The sequence below is a fragment of the Anser anser genome (genome assembly GCF_964211835.1).
Source record: "Anser anser genome assembly, chromosome: 4".
Lineage (NCBI taxonomy): Eukaryota > Metazoa > Chordata > Aves > Anseriformes > Anatidae > Anser > Anser anser.
The window spans coordinates 71,718,021-71,734,919 of NC_139724.1; the positions used below are offsets into that span (position 1 = coordinate 71,718,021).

At 45.4% G+C, this 16,899-nt stretch overlaps 1 protein-coding gene and 1 long non-coding RNA gene across 5 annotated transcripts in view; both read left to right on the plus strand.

The window, feature by feature from the left end:
* The window catches only part of CTBP1 (C-terminal binding protein 1), a 147,371-nt gene that overhangs the window by 189 nt on the left and 130,283 nt on the right, over positions 1-16,899 (plus strand). The gene's annotated exons all lie outside the window — the stretch shown is intronic.
* Positions 5-14,574, plus strand: LOC310899647. Its single transcript, XR_014584448.1, has 3 exons — positions 5-6,719; positions 7,196-7,318; positions 13,974-14,574. It is a non-coding gene; the product is annotated as an uncharacterized lncRNA (long non-coding RNA).

Genomic DNA, 16,899 nt, shown 5'->3' on the forward strand with positions numbered 1-16,899 from the left:
GGGTGCGCGGGGCCCCCCCCCGCCCGCGTCGCGCTCGTTGTTTTTTTCTTCCCGATTTGCTTATATTTATCCTCCTAACCGTTTTTACCATTTTCGTTGTGTTTTATTATTTATTTATTTATTTTTTACTCGCTCGCTGTGTTCGCCCCCACCCACCGCCCAAGGCTGCGCGCGGGGCGGGGTGGCCGCGCAGCTTGCGCGCGGGGGGGGGGCGGGCGGACGGACGGACGGACGGACAGCCGGCCCCGGCGGCCAGCAGGCGGTGCGGAAGCGCGGCGCCGCGGTTTGGCTTCGTTGTTTGGTCGTGACTGCTTTATTTATTTATTTATTATTTTTTGTTGTTGGGGGGGTGATGCGCGGAAACACGCCCGGGTGCGGCAGAAGTTTGCGCGGAGCCCCGCGGAGCAGCGGGCTTAGGGCGAGCGTCGCCGGCTTCGTCCTGGGGGGTCCCCGAGCTGCACCCTCCGGGGCAGCCTTGGCTCTGGTTTTCCTCCCTAGCATCTCCTCCTCTTCCTCTTCCCGAGGCGTTCGTTCCGGCAAACAGCCCGTGCATTCAGAGGGTTTCCCCCGATTAAACCTGAATCTCTTATTTTCAGTTCGGAGTTACCTATAGGTTTCCACTGAGGGGAGAACAAATGATAAAATAAGAACGATAAAAAGTTATTTTTGGTGGAGAGGTGCCCTCGGACGTGCCCTGTGAGTGCCTTGGGTGGCACGATGCTTGGTGGTGCCCCGGCTGGTGTGTGACAGCGAGGTGCCTTTGGGTGGTTGTTCCGGTGGGATTTGGAGAATCCGATGCCTGCTCTGCCCCGGTGCTCGAGGGCTTCCCTCGAATCAAGCTGCCGGTGAACCTTTATGGAGCCCCGCACAGAAATTCGGGTTAGAACCATCGGTGTTTGGCGGTGCCGCTAACCCCTGGTAGAGGCAGAGGGATGCTTGCAGAGCCAGGCCCGTTGCTTTGCCTTAAAACCTCGCCAGGAGCCGTGGAAGCGATGGATGGTGTCGGTGGGATTGGCGGCGGTGCCATTCCCATCAGCTCCTCAGAAAAGAGGCAGGGCTGCGGTTTGGCGGCCGCCTTCCGAAGTCACTCGTCGTCTGCACAGCCAGCTGTGCAGGGAGCCGGGCTTGGGTTTAACAGCAGGTTGTGTCCAGGTGAACATGGGTGCTGGAGCATGAGACATGCAGAGAGCTATGCATCGAGTAATCTTTGAATCACCAAATACTGTTTATTTTTCGACTAATCTTTGAATCACCAAGTACTGTTTGTTTATGTAAGCGTTATGTACTTTTAAAATGAAGCCAGCTGCAGTTCAGTAGGTATTATTCAGAGCTAGGAACATCCTATCCTATTCTGATTTCCTGACGCGGCGGCATATGCGATTTTCACGTTTTATGTGAACTTCAGAGCATCCTGAGGAAGCAGCAAAAATAATTCTGAGCCTGGCTGGTACCTAGTCGGACAGCTCTGGAGGGGAAATAGAAAATTTTGATGCCTCGGAGCGTGTAAACAAGCTGCAGGCGGGCGATCAGGCATTGCCTGCTTGTGCTGGCAGCAGAGATGCGAAAGATGATGTGCGCACTGCAGAGCTGAAATCCTCTGTTTCTCACCCGGCTGCCCATCTACAGGTGAGAAAGAGCAGCTGAAGCCTTTCCCCTTCCTTTCACAGGGGGCAGGTTTCCGAACCATGTACCACGCACAGAGCTAGAGGTCCCTCTGAGCTGAACGAGACCTTGTTTCTAACTCTTACACTTGCATTAGTGAACGTTAGCGTATCAGCTACTGCCTAATAGAGATGTACATTTTTATGCATTGAAAAAAAGTCTTTTCAAAAGAAAAATGGAGAAAAAAAATATCTTAAAAAGCATTTTGCTAAACAAACAAAACAGGCTAGGAAAATCGTACTTTCTCAATGACTTTTTTTCCCCCCTAAATTATGTAAGTTGGATAATAACTCCATTGTATGCGAGGAGATTTGTCTGGATGCAAATCCATTATACAGCTTACTGGAGGATCCATATGCATCAGTAAACGTGTACGTTTGTTCAAAAGCAGTCTCTGAATTACCTATTTTTTGCCTGCCTATGTGTCTGCGTGTTTGCAGGATCTCCGTGTTAGTAGGTGTTTGGTTGTTGCTGTTTTTTGTTTTTTTTTTTTCCTTTCTGACTTGGGATGGAGAGAGAATAGTTCCTTAGCAGAGCTTGAGGGATTATTGAATTCTTCAAGGTGGTGACGCCTGCCTAGCGCTGATGTGATTTACAGTAGCAGTTTTCATTGACAGCAGCAGTGTTTGTTTCAGAAGTACAATTTTCGTATTTAAATACATGCAGCGTTAGATTGGGAAACGTGCAATAACAATTGCGTGTCATTTGGTTTTAAATGGCCATTCCGATTACGCACAGAAAAATTAATTCATAGTTGTTAAAGACCTGGGATTTTTGTGTCTGGTATTTAATACAGCCCTAACGCTATCACCAGTGCTGCTAGTTCAGTACGAGGTGCGATGCGCAATATTTTCGGGTGGCAGAGTTGCTCTAAGTGGAGAAATAATTTAAGCAGTACAAGGATTTTTATAGTCCTCTTGTCACAATTAACTGCGTTTATGAAATATGAATTTCCATAACATCTGCCTTTTGGGGCTGCTGCTCCGTCAGAGCCTGCTCCGTTTGCCAGGCAGACGGGAGCCGGGGCTGCAGCCGCGGGTTGTTTAATTCAATATCAAACTTTCCTCCGGTTTTGGGAGGGATGATTGCTCCTGGAGAGCTCCATGACCCACGGCTGCTGTGGCCCCATGGCCCCATTCCCACTCCTCTCCATCCAGAGCGTGGTGAGGACCCGGGCAGGTCGTTTGAGCTGACATTTATATGGTGTTGCGTACCCAGTTGGTCTCGTCACGTACCACCATGTCTCCTCCTGCTCGATTTTCCTCTAGCCTCTCGTCCCGTCCCGCGAGGCTCAGAGCTGGTCATTAACATGGTGTGACTTTAATAAGTGGTGTCGTCAGCGTCATCGCCTCGCTCGGTGACATCGAGGTGCCTTTCACCCTTGGGTTTTGAAGGACCACGGTGTTGCGGGTTCCCTCTCAGCCAGGGGCAGCCCAGGGGAAGGAGCCGCGGGCGCTTTTTGGGAAATGGGATTTTGCGTCGTGGGTCAACTTGGGGCACGAGTAGCTGTAAATAGTAATGAAGAACAAGCAGGCGCAATGGGGAGAGCCGATGAAAAGCCTTAAAAATCATTCTCTACCTCTCCTCCCACTTCTCATATGCCTCCTGTCTTGACTTGGAAGCTTTTTAGGCCTGGCAGTAGGGCAGAAACCATGTAATGCATGAGGGCTCAACCTGGCACAGCTGGTTGTGCAATACGAAGTTCCTGGAAGTCGTTCGGAGGCGTTCACGGTGAGCACTGGTGGCACAACCCGCTGCAGGTTTTCATTCACGTTATTAGGAAACGAGTACTCGAAGCAGAGATGGAGTTGTGCAGCTTGGGTGTCATGGGTGACCAGTTGCTTAGACCATGGAGCAGTGTACATGCAGAAGGAGGAGAGAGTATAAAGGTAGCTGTACAGGTGGATGCTTGAGTATTTAGATGGACACATGTATTTTTAAAACCCTTTTTCTTAAATATACATACAAAATGGAACATTGTGGTCCATGGGTGGTGACTGTTGGCTGCTCTAGTGCTGGTGCAGCAACCACGTAATGTTAGGCAGATACAAATACAGTCAAGTTAGACGGAAAGTCTTTGTTTTGAATGTTGAATATCCTAGAGTAGCTCCTTTCGTTCCGCTTGAATTTAATTGATCTAGGCGGTCACTGCTGTTTTTGCTGGGGTTACTCCTGGCAGAACAATCGGGGCTGTTGCAAAGCGAGCTGTGTTACGTGGAGGGTAGCAGCCGGCGGTTGTGTGCCTCACCTTTACTTCGGAGTTGTAGCAGGTGAAGTCCAAATAACGCTAAGTAAGTCGAAATAACGCTAAATGCACCTAGCAAGAGCTCCTTGTTCTGGTGCCTCCTGGCAGGCAGGCAGGCTGCATTGCCAATGGCGCTCTCGCCGATGCCTGTAAATCGTTACGATTGTTGGGACGGGAGGAAAAGCTCTGTGCAACAGGTCGTTGGGGTTAGTGGGGAGCAGTCCTGTTACCCTGGAGCTCGCTTAATCTGGCGAAGGAAAGAGGCAGAACTGGTTAATTACGGCTTCCTTGGGTTAGCCCTCTGGAAGATGGGACTGATCACCATAATAAAAGGTGCTTTGAGGCTTAGTAAATTTCTGAAGCACTTAGGAATCACGGTTAAAAAAAATTGCCAAGTAAATTGTCTACCTAATAAAATGTAAAAATAAAAGAACTGGAGTATATTAAGGTTCATAATCACTTAAATAGATGCATGTGGGTTATTTACCTACTCAGCAAGAACTAACAACCAGTGAAAGCAAATAGTTCTTTAGGAGAACTATATTTGCAAAATGAAATTATTTAAATCACTGCTTCCAGTTCCCTCGTTTAAATTACTTTTACATTTATGATTTGGGCTTTGATTTAAATCACACTTTGTACTGTTAATGTTCAAAATTTATCATTAACATTGAAGCGGTGAACAAAAGACGTTCCTGGCAGGACTTGCAGCATGTAAGGTTAGTATTTTGCTGTGCAATACTGAAAATTTAGGAAACAAAACCTTCTGAGTAGTTACGACATTTGCTATTATGGGAAGAAAGCTGCACAATTGCATTTTACAAAAAACAGGTGTATTTTAGTCACCGGACTAGTGGTCTGCACACGGGAACGAAGGGGATGGGTAAAGGTATTGCTGGCTGCGTGGTCATCTGCTGTTTTAGAACTGGAGAAATACTGATAAAGCTTTTCACGAATAAACAGCAGCAATCTCTGCGTCAAACACAAACGGGCTGATAATCTTTGCCGTTGCTTTAGGGGTAAAGCCACGAATAAAACCGGAGAACGCTTAACTGGTCTGCATCAACAGCATAAGTACTGCAGAGTCATAAGGACTTCCTGAAGCTTTTCATTCATTTATGGTTCAGCCAAACAGTTAGGTAAACAAAAGCTTTTTAGATTGTCTTTACTCTTGACAAATGGGCATTTGTTGCTTTCTTTGTTTTTTTTTTTGAGGGGGGTGAAATAATGCAAAAAACTTGATACTTTCTTCAGTCCGGAAGGAAGTTTAGACCAAAATTTGCAGAATTTCTCTGATGAATTCTCACGTTGGTGCAGCTGGGAAGGCGAAAGGGAAGGTGAGCACCCTAAGGTGACGTTCTTGTGTGGCTGCTTTGGGGCTGTAGGGGTCCAGAGCCATGGTGAGCAGGCCAGGGCATCGTGACCACGATGTAGTTGCCTCCCCTGCTTCATCTTCTTGGGGTGGCAGAGGGATGGTGTACCTTCTTGCCCTGCCACGCCATCCGCTGGTTTCTCCTCCATGTGGGACCCCTGTATGCTCCAGGCTTTTGCCAAAATTGAATGCCTGTGAGATTAGGAGCAGAAAGAATTGGGTCTGGGGGGTGACCGACCAGCCCCATGCTTCCCTTCGATGGTGGTGGCAAATCCGGAGCAGATTTGTGCTCCAAGAAACAGAGGTTTGAGCTTTTGAAGTAAATTGTGGTTTGTGGTTGTGTCTTTAAGGTGAAAATACCAGATGGCTTACACAGGTACCCTGACTTGGTGCATAAAAAATGGAAAGCTGCCGCTGAATTATTCAGTATAGTTCAGGCTACCTTAATTTGCTGTATGGGTAGCTAAGCTGGATTTCTAATCCCGTGGTAGTATTTTGAAATGGTGTAAGGATTCTGATCTGTTGAGTTGCCGTTTGATCCATTTTTTAGTTGCAGCTTGTTACATTCCTGGTTTCATTCTTACTCATCATGCCTTGAAATAGAATAACTGCTGTGATATATTAGTCCCGTGCTTTGAAACCCAAGATCAATAACCATGTATCCTCTCAAAGAAAACCCAAAAACCCTTCCGTGATGTGCTGAATTGTTTGGAAGCGTTTGGCTTACTTTGTGCGTACCCGCTCCGGTGACCAGAATGGCAGTGGAGGCTTTGTTTAAAGGTTTTTTTCCATATTTTTCTCCCCCACCCCTCTCCCACCCACACATACACCTGTTCATCTAAGTCTTTTGGGCCAGACATGGGTTTATTTGGTTGGGCTTTCTGGCTTTTTCTTTCTTCCCTTGGGTTAACTGCTTGTTGTCAGCGGTTCTGCTCCATCCCGTTGCTTTCTGTGGGTCACCCGCTGGCAAAAGGCTTGTTTTGAACGGCAAGGAGTTAATCTGACTGGGAGTTGGATCAGGTATTGAGGTGGCTCCTGATAAACAGCTGCTGCGATACTCCCAGATGAGAACATTGCTTTCAAAAGTATTTACTGCACGCTTTGAACCTGGGCAATTCACTTGTGTTTTTCTTTTTTTTTTATCCTCCTTTTTGCTTACTTACTAAACTTTTTCAAAAGACCGTAAATCCAAGCGGTCTATCTCAGGAAACTGTGTTGATTTTATGATACAGAGAAATAAAAGCGATTATTGCATTACCGTGGTAGAGCTCCCAAGTACTTCTTGCCGGAGCGCAGCAGCCTGGGCGTTTCTTAATAAAAACCAAGCGCGGGAGCCAGCGTCTGGGCGTGCTGCCACGTGTGTCAGGGCTCCTTTTGTGGAGTCGTGTCCTTCGGATGCTGCCCCTGTGCGTGTTTTCCTCTTGCTCAAGGCTTGGCAAGGTAAGGCTGGGAGGAGTGGATGGAGGTCTGCTTGGACCTGGCGTAGAAGGACAGATGCGTGGTTCAACGGTTTGGCCCCTCGGAGTTGGACTTTCGCTGCTGAGGAAACTTCTTGCTAATTCCTTGGAATCTTTCTTTTTAAGGAAATTCTGGATTTAGTGAGCCAAATAATGGCAGTTTTCCCCTACTGCCGGTCTTTGAAGTTGGGGCTTCCAGCAGCCAGCTCTTTCTGCAGCTGAGGAGCGGCAAAGCAAGCTTTCATGTTTTTTCCTAAAACATAAACAACCTCCTCCTGCGCCTGCCCAAACCGCAACCTGAGCCTTTCTCCGTGTCTCTGGGAAAATAACTGGAAGACAACACGGAGTACCTTAAGGGGGGGGTGGTTTTGTACAAATAATTTCTCTTTGTTATGCTAATGAGGACGGTGCTCTTAACCAAGTCGTATTCAAAGAATTTTCACCCGTATTTCTCTGCAGGTGAAATATATTTTGTGCTGAACTCCTTATGTTTAGCGTTTCCTGCCTCCGTCAAAGAAAATGAGTGCTTTGCATGTGTGCCGATTGTCCCCAGGATTAACTCTGCAGAGCAGCCTGACGAATGTAGGTGATGAAATGGGGAACGTCCACCCAACATCGCTGCGTGCAGCAAAAAGAAAGCCTCTAACTCTGTTTCTTGCTGCTATCCTCAGGTGTGGCAGAAAGGCTTGTTTTTAGCAATAAATCTGCAAGAGCAGCCGTACTGATTCAGATCGAGTGTATCTAATTCAATATCCTGTCTCTGATAGTGACCAGCAGCAGATAGCTAGGGAAGCACACAAGAACAGAGAAAACGCAGCGATAAAAAGCAAAATCTCCTAGTTTACCAGTTTTATGGCGGTTTCAGGATTATCAGAATCGGCTTCCTAATCCATAATGCCAAAGTGACAGTTGTGCGGTACTTAATGGCCTTATCTTTCCCTTAAGGACCGTGATAGCAGTAGGAGGATAAAAACATGAAAAGTAACGGGTGGTATGTAAAGTAGAGTGAAATAATGGGAACGGAGCAGAAAAAAGGGGGAAAAAAAAGGGATATAATTCCAACACAGTGTCACGAAATGGCAGAAGAAGGTTGGCTTGTATCCTGGGAGGCAAGGGCTCCTGCCACCCTTGCTCTGCTGCCTTATCCTCTGTCACCTGCGTCCCTTTGTACGTGGGGAAACGTGGGCGTAGGGAGGATGTGGAGAAATGGCCTGAGCCTGGTCAGAGGGAAGAACGATGGTGAGGGCAGGAAAATGAAGCGTGAGACCCTAACCACACAGATCTGAGCTTACCCTGGTTGTGGGCTTCGTTATCCGGAAGCAGATCCCAGGTCTGCAAACATCTGCAAATTAATGAACAAGAAGTGTTGTGCGTGTGCAGAGAATGTTTTCTGCAGACTGAATCACTTGTAGCACTGCCGTACTTCCCCCAGCCTCCGAGCCACGCATGGTTTATTTTTAGTGCCACGCTGCGTGCTGGTTTATGGCAAACCTGCCTCAACCTGCTGCAGTCCTTGCTAGTAAGGCCGTATAAACAGCGACTTGAGAATACCTAGAGCGAGGTAAACACGTTATTTTGTCTCGGTGCGGCTTAAAAGGTGCGCCTGGAACGGACTTGTCCTAGGGTCGGTGTCTGAATGCTGTGGGGTGGGAAGCGTGACCAGCGTGCGGTGCTTCGGGTGGCAGGCACGAAGGCGTTGTGGCCGGGGTGTTGTTGCTTCAGCATATTCGCTTCTTAAAAGCAGATTTTTAGCTTTACAGAGGTATGAGGGAAACTGTTACTGGCTGTCTGAAGTGAATTCAAGAATAGTATTGATGAGGAGGTGTTGCAGTGATGGCTCAGTGAAGTCAGTCACGTTGCGAACTGTGTCAAACCTGACAAATTTGGGCTCTGCTGTGTGCATCAGGAGGAAGAGAAGATGATGCATTTGAGTACCAAAGGAAAAAAAAAAACATCCTGAGTTTAAACCGAGTGGACAAAATGCTGCGAGCAAGGGGTTTTGGTACAAGCAGAGAGAAATGGGTGCTTCATGGTGTAGAAAGAGTAGCTGCATCGGTAGGTGTACACCGGGCAAAGGAATTGTTCCAGCTCATAGGCAAGGTAGGTACAAGAGAAAAAACCACCACCACCAACAACAAACTGGTCATTAATAAATTGATATTTTGATGTATATCTACATTATTAAAGTATGGTATGTTTTGGTATATTACTGTATACAGTGTATACACTTGTATACAATGGTATATTACTGTATACACATGAAATACTAGAAAAAAATCATATAAGTAAAGCAACACAATTCAGAAACAGCCTCACGGTGTAGGCACTGGGGAGGAACTCAAAGCCATGATACGTTTCCGGATTGAGCTTCAGTTGCCTTTTGAAGAGGACTGTAGGAGATTTCCCAGTAAGTCAGAAAGCAGCAGACTTTTCCAAGCCTGGAGTTCACAGGTGTGGGGAGTCGGGAGTCCCGTGCTGGTTTTCTCAAATATCTCTTATAGAAACCTGCAAGGGGCTGTGACCTGCACCAGCTGCCTGTTGTTGGTACAGCGGCCGTGGGTGAATTTGGGTATAAAACCGCTGTTCTGCTGGCCCTGTCCTCCTGTCCTTGCTTGGAGGCATTGCTCCTGCGCTACGGACTGTGGTACTGCGGGATGGGGCAGGCACCGAACCACACCGTGCTCACTGTTCCTGTGAAAGAGGTTTGCCTTTTTTGTTGGTTATCTCTGCACCTAAAGAACCTGAATCTGTGTGCTCATCCTTTTAGTAATTAAAATAAATGGAACTTAAGTAGTTTCTAATCTCATTAGAAAAATGCGAGCTCTCATGATGTGTATACAAAATCAAAATGTTCAAAATACAATAATCCGGCATATATATGTTTGTTACTCTTACTGTGTGGCATTTTATCAAAAGGCTTATAAAATCAACATGCCAACATTTTGCTTTTTTTTTCCCCATATCTTAATGAAAAATAATACAGCCCCTGAAGAAAAAGAAGCATCCTCCAGTTTCGGTCTGGAGATGTATTTTTAAACACCACCGAGGACATTTTTATGGATGGTTTTGCATTTTCTCTTCTGATGCGTATCTCGACATTTGTCTACAAGTTTTCAGAAACCCTTTTTAAGCATCCAAATGATTTCCGTGGAACGGACAGATACTGGTAGTATTGTGTCTCTGTCACATATTTAACATAAAAGAGAATTGCCCCTTGGATTTCAACCTTCAGTTGAGGAATTTTGCTGTTTCCATACCCTCATAGATTCACGTGACTTTGAAAAGAAGATTCCTCAGAATCCAAGAGGAAGCTGTCGGCATATTTGTGCACTGGTTTACAGTAACTTTTTACGCTGAGACTTTATTACCTTGTATAATTTTGTTGTGGTTTCTTTAGTAAACAGAAGTAGCGGTATGCTTTTGTTTCTTTAATGTCTCTCATTCTTATGCCGAGCAGTTAATGGATCTGTTAGTATTGTTGAAGTATTAATAGAAGGATTGTAATTGCTCTGTTGTAATTGTATTGAGTCTAAAAAAGCATCCTCGTAGAATATTAATGAGAACCTTTTTATATGCATGAATTATTGTTCTCAGGGAAGAAAATTAAGCTACCAAAAAAAAAAATAAAAATCTAAATGGTACCGGTCTGGAGGAACGTAAGAGTAACAAAAAAAATAAATCAATAAGCATTCGATTTGGTCTTTTAACTCCATTGCTCCTCCTCTCCTAACCCCATTTGTACTTCCTGTAGGTACTGCAGAAATCTGCTCTGCACCATATGTGCTCCAGTACCTCGGCGTAGCAGGGGGTTGGGAGCCGAGTGGCAGATTCAACAATGAATTTTCTTCTTGGTTTATCTCAGCCTTTAAATTACTTTAACCTTATTCGGGTTTAAAACGGTGAAGGTAGAGCTAATATTTTATGCAGCACTGGAACGAGCTGGAAGCGCTTCTCATTGCCATGCGAAATGCGGACGGGGCATTGTGCAGAATTAGCAGCGCACAGCTGTGGCGTGCGGGAGGCTCAACTCTTTAAAATACCAGCAGTAGTTCATTTCTGTCATTAAATATATTGCTACCTTCTATTTGCTTTTCTTTTTCCCTTCTGCCCTGTAGTGCATGGCGTTGCAATTGCTAGAAGGTAGGAGGAATCGCAGAACTGCTGCAAACTGCCTTAAATCAGCGACCTTCAGTTCACCTCTGCAACTGCTGCTGGGAGCCGTAGTAGCTTTTTCCACGTCTAAGTCAGTAGCTCTGCTGGTCTTTTCTTGCATCAGACCTTACTCTGCTTTTTCAGTCCGAGTAGCTGACTTGCAAACGTAATCCAAACACAGGAATAATTCTTAAAAAATTGTTCTTCTGTAAATACAAACACAGGGTGTCAGTACATAACAAACCAACCCGAGTGTTTCCCGGGACTCGCCGAAGCATTAAAACCAGCAGAAACTTTGCAGTTTCGGGAGCGGAATGTAATTTTCCAACTGTTTTTCTTAGCGGTTATGCGTAAAGAGGCGAAGGAGCTGCCATCACGATGCTTGTCTTTTTGCTGAGCCGTCCATCTGAGTGCTCGATACGGAACAAACTTCGGGTTCATTGTCTTGGGAGATTTCAAAGGAGCTTCGCTTTATGTTCCCAAATGTGCCATTCCTCTTCCAGCCCCACGTACCGCTCCTTGCCATCCTTTATTCCCTCCCGTCTGACATCGGTTTCCCTCGTGTCCATTTAAAACCGAAACTTGAAAAACTGCAGTTTGATACTTTATATTATTCTCCTACCCTGGAGCTGTTTTTAGTGCCTTTATTGCAAGTAGACAGATGGTGATATTTGGTTTCCTGTCAGTTTTAATGAATATAGATAGGAGTGATAAGAACATTTGCTTCGTTTAGCAAACTTCCTTTTCTGGCTTTTAATTAATGAAGTGCTCACTGGTGTGCCGCTGCTTTGTATGTGGTACAGTTAAATCTTATATACGGTTCTGCTTGCAGTGTTGGGTAATGAAAGGAGGAGGAAAATAACTTCTTGTCTCAATAGTCCTTTAAAGTTTACTTACACGGCCTTTGAGTGCTGCAGACGTCGGAAATGCAGCGTGCCTGTAACATCAACCATAACCGTGTCTCCTGCTTCTTTGTATTTTAGAAATATTGGCTTTTTAAGTTTCAACTATACCTTTGTAAAAGAGTGATTTAAAAAAAAAATAAAAGGAAACGAGAGGCATTTTGCGTTGCACTTAACTTGGGTGAAGGGAGGCCCTGGCTCAGTCTCATGGAGGTTGGCTTCTCATGGGGCTTTTTAACCGGTATGAGGGCCAAATAAAAAATGGGATTAAATAGAAACCCCAACTTCTCAAGCTTTTTGCTACGTTTTGTCCTCCTTTAGAGAGAGCTGCAACATTAATCCTAATATTGATTTTGTTTTCAGCTGGTATGATTTTCTGTGTTAGTTTAGCACAGACATGATTTTCCGTTCTTCTAGACCATTTTAGATTCAATTTTTCGTAAAATCTTTCTGCGGTGGTTGTTAATGTTTAGCATTTTGTGGTACTGATACAAGTTCAGTATTTGTGTGAATAGCCCAAGTTGTTAAAGTAATTTCTGCCTTGCCATAGCAGTTTGAATTCTTTGAATGAGCACGTCTGTGAATACAAATATCTGAGTGTATAAAGTATGAATGCTATGTGTAGATACAAAGCCTCAGCTCGAGCTTTGTAGCTCTAAAAGGTTGTGCTCTTACTGGACTGAAAGGAATAACTGAAAATTTTGGGTGAAGGGCGAGAGGGCGATGATGGGAGAAGACGGTTTTCATAACCATCTGACCACTGCTGGTTCTGGAGAGACTGATGTTGAATTTCTTTGTCCTTTCCAAAATACCCGATCACAGTGTCTCTGTTCCCTGAGGAATAAAATAGACTTGATTTTGTACTACTTCGGGGGACTTCTGTAACCTTATAAGGATAGGGTTTGGTTCCTTGGTGGCAAATCTGTGCAGGAAAAAACACAGTTGGTTTATTTTGGAAAGCCATTTTAAAATATCCCAACAGCCCTGTCAGGAGGCAGAAATAGGAGTTGCTTCTTATTTCCTCTGTCTTTCTGGAGCCATCGCTAATGAAGTACAAACCCTGTTCCTCCTGGACACTTCACCTTGGTGAAGGATACCTCTAGTTGAAAGCAAACAGAAAACGTTTTCACTGATGTATTTGGTTGGTAAAGAAAATCATCAGGTCTTTGTGCTAGGTTTTTTGCATCAATATTACCTCTGCAAATGAACACGTAATCGCTTTCTGTACTTGCATTCAGCGTTGATAGCTTAACAGTCCTAATTCTGCTGTTGTTTTTTTTGCAAGAGGGATGAGGCAGGGACTCGCTAGCCCTTTTGCAGACAGAAACGAGGATCTCTGTTGGCAGCTCCTAGCACGGCGCCTTCTGCTCGGATACCTGGAAAATGGCTCAGATGCTGCGAGGACAGAAAGGGGTGGTTCAGCTCCCGGGCGCGTTCACGTTAGAAGTTGCACCTAGTGTATTTTTATTATCGAGGTCCTTTTTTTTCTGAACCAGAATCGAACCGTGTCCAGACAACAGTGCAGATGCTGGAGTCATTTTTAGTCTCGCTTATTGTCATTTCAAAATCGGTGTAAGCAGAAAGTGCCTTGTCGTGCCTATGTTCGTGAGCGAGAACATTTTAACGTTGTTAGCTGCAGTACGGGGGTCATGCTGTTACTGCTTTGATTCCTTGGCATCTTTCAGGAAAGAGGACTGAACGTCTTTCCTCTTGGAAGGAAAAAAGCGTTTTTTCATGTGTGTCTAAACTGGTGAGCACTGCTGCGTTTGACGTGTGTATTTGTGAATTTTATTTGAAATCCACACTTGAAATTAATGTGGGGAAAAAATAAACAGATTTGATTCAGACTGAATAAAGCTTCTTCCCTCTGGAAAGAAACCATAGTTGTATTTCATGGGTTTATTTTTCTTTAGCATTTGCTTCTTATTCTCCAAATAATCGTAGTTGTGTGTCTCTCTTTACTCAATATTTTCCGAATCCTCCAGCAGTTCTTACTCTGTCATGTCTCCTCCAGTCATAAACCAAAAGGAAAAAGAAAGTCATCTTTGGAAAAAGAAAAGCCTCAGGGCTCCATCCCCTTCCCACGCCCCATCATTTTATCTCCACGGTTTTGAAGATGTGAAGCAATTTAGATCGGCATTCTCCATCTTTCCCGTTTCCTAACCTGATTCCTCTTCTTGCAGAGAGAAACAAAAGGAAGATACAGAAGAGAAGTTGAAGAAGCAAGGAAAGAAAGAGAAAAGTAGTGGAGAGGATCAGAACAGAGTTGGCTTTTGTACGAGGAGTTGTCCAGGAGGCAGAACATGCGGCTTCCCTCCTCTTCCCCCCCCCCCCCATTTTCAGTCCATCCCAGTTACTGCTATTTCTAGATAAATGGGTCAGGCAAAAGGGCGTAATTAGTGGTAATTTCACAGTAGCTGGGGGTGAGGGTGGTGATGATAATAAGGATGGATTCAAGAAAACGTTGGCAGTCTCTCAACTGGAAGCTCCCAGCTGAGCCCCAGGTTGCGGTGCCCAGCTCAGCACAGGACCCCAGGCCATGCCAGCCAGGTGGGAGCTGAATTAAAGTGGAAACAGAGCAGATGGTGACGTGCAATGCATCCAGACTTCCCGAATTTAGTACAGGACAGTCCGTCGGTGCCTTTGTGGGAGTAGCTGGGGACGGGATGGATCAACCCTTTGAGCAGGGTAGTGGGAAAACTACTAGGGCAGTACCCTGTCCAGTGACAGTAGGAAATGGGACGTGGATTTTTTATTATTATTTTTCTCTTTGTTTGTTTTATGTCAAAGGTGCTGAGCTTATTAGTAAGGGTGATTTCTTCTGGTCCACATGCTCCTCCAGTTTTTGTTACCCTGCAGTGCTCGTTGGTGCTCGCGTAGCGGCAGGGAGGCTTGCGTGGAACAGGATGCGTATGTCGCCAGGTCGGCAGTCGGTGCCTGTCTGCCTAAAATGATCTCAGTCTTCACATCCGTCAAGGAGAAGGAGGTGACACTTGCAGCTAGGTATGGTTTGAGGACACTGCTGCGGAGGAACTTACTAACAGGAAGATCTCTGTCCAAAAAATGGGGCTATAAATCATATAGTGACAATGCTCTAAGAGAAGATGGAGTAACGTTGCTGGCGGTGTCTGGATGAGCTTTCTGCAGAGCCTACATTTCATGTGCTTTTCGGGCTCCTTTCCTGGTGGAGCGATGAGGTCCTGGTGGAGCAGCAATACTGCCTCGTGCGCGGGCCTGGCCTGGGATTTCGGGTGCTCCTGAAGCCGGAGATGTCTTCCCTGGATCAGGAGGAGATGGATGGATGAACACTCCTAGTGGCATCACTGCCTCCATTGTACACCAACATCATCCGCTTGCATTGCCACCAGTGCCCTTTAGTTTTTTCCTTCCCCCCAGCTAGAGAAGGCGCTGCTAGAGGTGCTTTTACATTGCTAAAAACGAGATGCCTGCATGGAAGCTTCTTAAATTCCTCCGACCCATCCATCTCTGCCTGGTCCTGCGATGGAGGCTCCACCGGCCACCTTGCAGAGGCCGCTGAGCCACGCTGCATGCTGCAGGCTTTGTGCCTGGGACTTGACACCTACGGAAGAAGGCTGTATATGAGATGGCCATTTCCCTGGCTTGGCGTGGGAGCCTGACACCTCGGGAAGACACTGTTATTTTGTGAGCCTCCAGGAGACGAAGGTGTGGAGATGTGCAAACCTGCCCGTGGGTGCTGACATGTTGCACAGGAGCAGGCTGCGCGCGTCTCTCCTTGCATTACGCTGCAGAGGATCAGGTGGAAGAGTCTGAGGGCAGTTTTGTTTTGTTGTTTTGTTTTTTCTTTTTTTAGATCAAGTCTGTTTTTTTTAGATTTTTAGGACGTGATAGTTCCCCATATGAATCTAGCTGTATGGTACCAAACGTGTCCCTTTTTCCTGGAAAATAAAAAATAATTCTGTCTGTGGCTATGCCCGTGTCGTGCTATGCGTTGGTTAAATGACTCGATATCATTACTCACATGATTCGAAATACTTAGGCATTATTGTGTTTTTTTCTTCCAAAAAAAAAAAATGTTCTGAAGGATTTTTAAGGAAAACATGAATTTCTCTGAAGGCATTAGCTCTGTCATCAGCCGGTCTGTTCTGGGAACGAGCGTGTGCATGCCCACACGGGCATGTTTGGTTGTCTGATAAGCATCAGGAGCTGGTATTTTCCTGCACAAAAGTACTTCTTACTACCACTGACCTATGTAGTTGGTTTTGTCAAAAACAACATTCTGAAAAAGTGTTTCGGAAAGGTCAGTTGTCTGTAAAACTTTGGAACATTTTAATTCTTCTAAATTACGGTACCGGTACAAAGGAGATAAATTGAAGCTGAAGGACGCTTTGCCATTTCTCTCCCTGGTTTATACAAAACATTTGTGTATCTCTATTTCCTTTTCCATATGTTGGAAGTGCCATATGGGGAGGTCACTCTGTATTTCAACTCGCAGATGAAATAGGCTAGGAGAAGCAAACCTCTCTGAAGCAAATGGTTTTTCAGTGACAAAACAGAGCTGCATTTGTCACTTGGTGGGTATTTATGCTGTTGACTAATAACAGTGATTTGTGGTATTATAACAAAGAGGCATTGCTGTGGGATTTTTTTTTAAAGGGAAAAAGATTACATACTTTGGAATAATGCTGTCTATAAAAGCCAGAAAGCTTGAAGGTGAATACAGCAAGCTGGCAAAAGGTACGGCGTATCCATAGCTGATAGAAAATGTAGGTGAGCAGCTGTAATTACATCTTTTACGTGTAGTAGGGTGAAAAACTGAGTTGTGCCCGAGTCGCTGAACAAACAGTAAATGTGGGGGCTTAAAGAGATGGATGATGAAAAGAACAAGGGAAGAAAATAGCCGAGTAGCAATGTTTTGCAAAGGCTTGATGGGGAGCACGGTTGTCATCAGGGCCGTTTGGAAAACACACAGGAGATGACTTAAAGGTCGTAAGGAAGAATTGTGTTCCCCATCATTTTTTTTTTTAATTTGCAAAATACAAGTAGCACAACTCGCGTCAAGCCCAAGAGGCCTAGGAAGAGTGGGAGACGAATAATTTAAGACGGGGGAAGGTGGAGGGCGAAGTCATG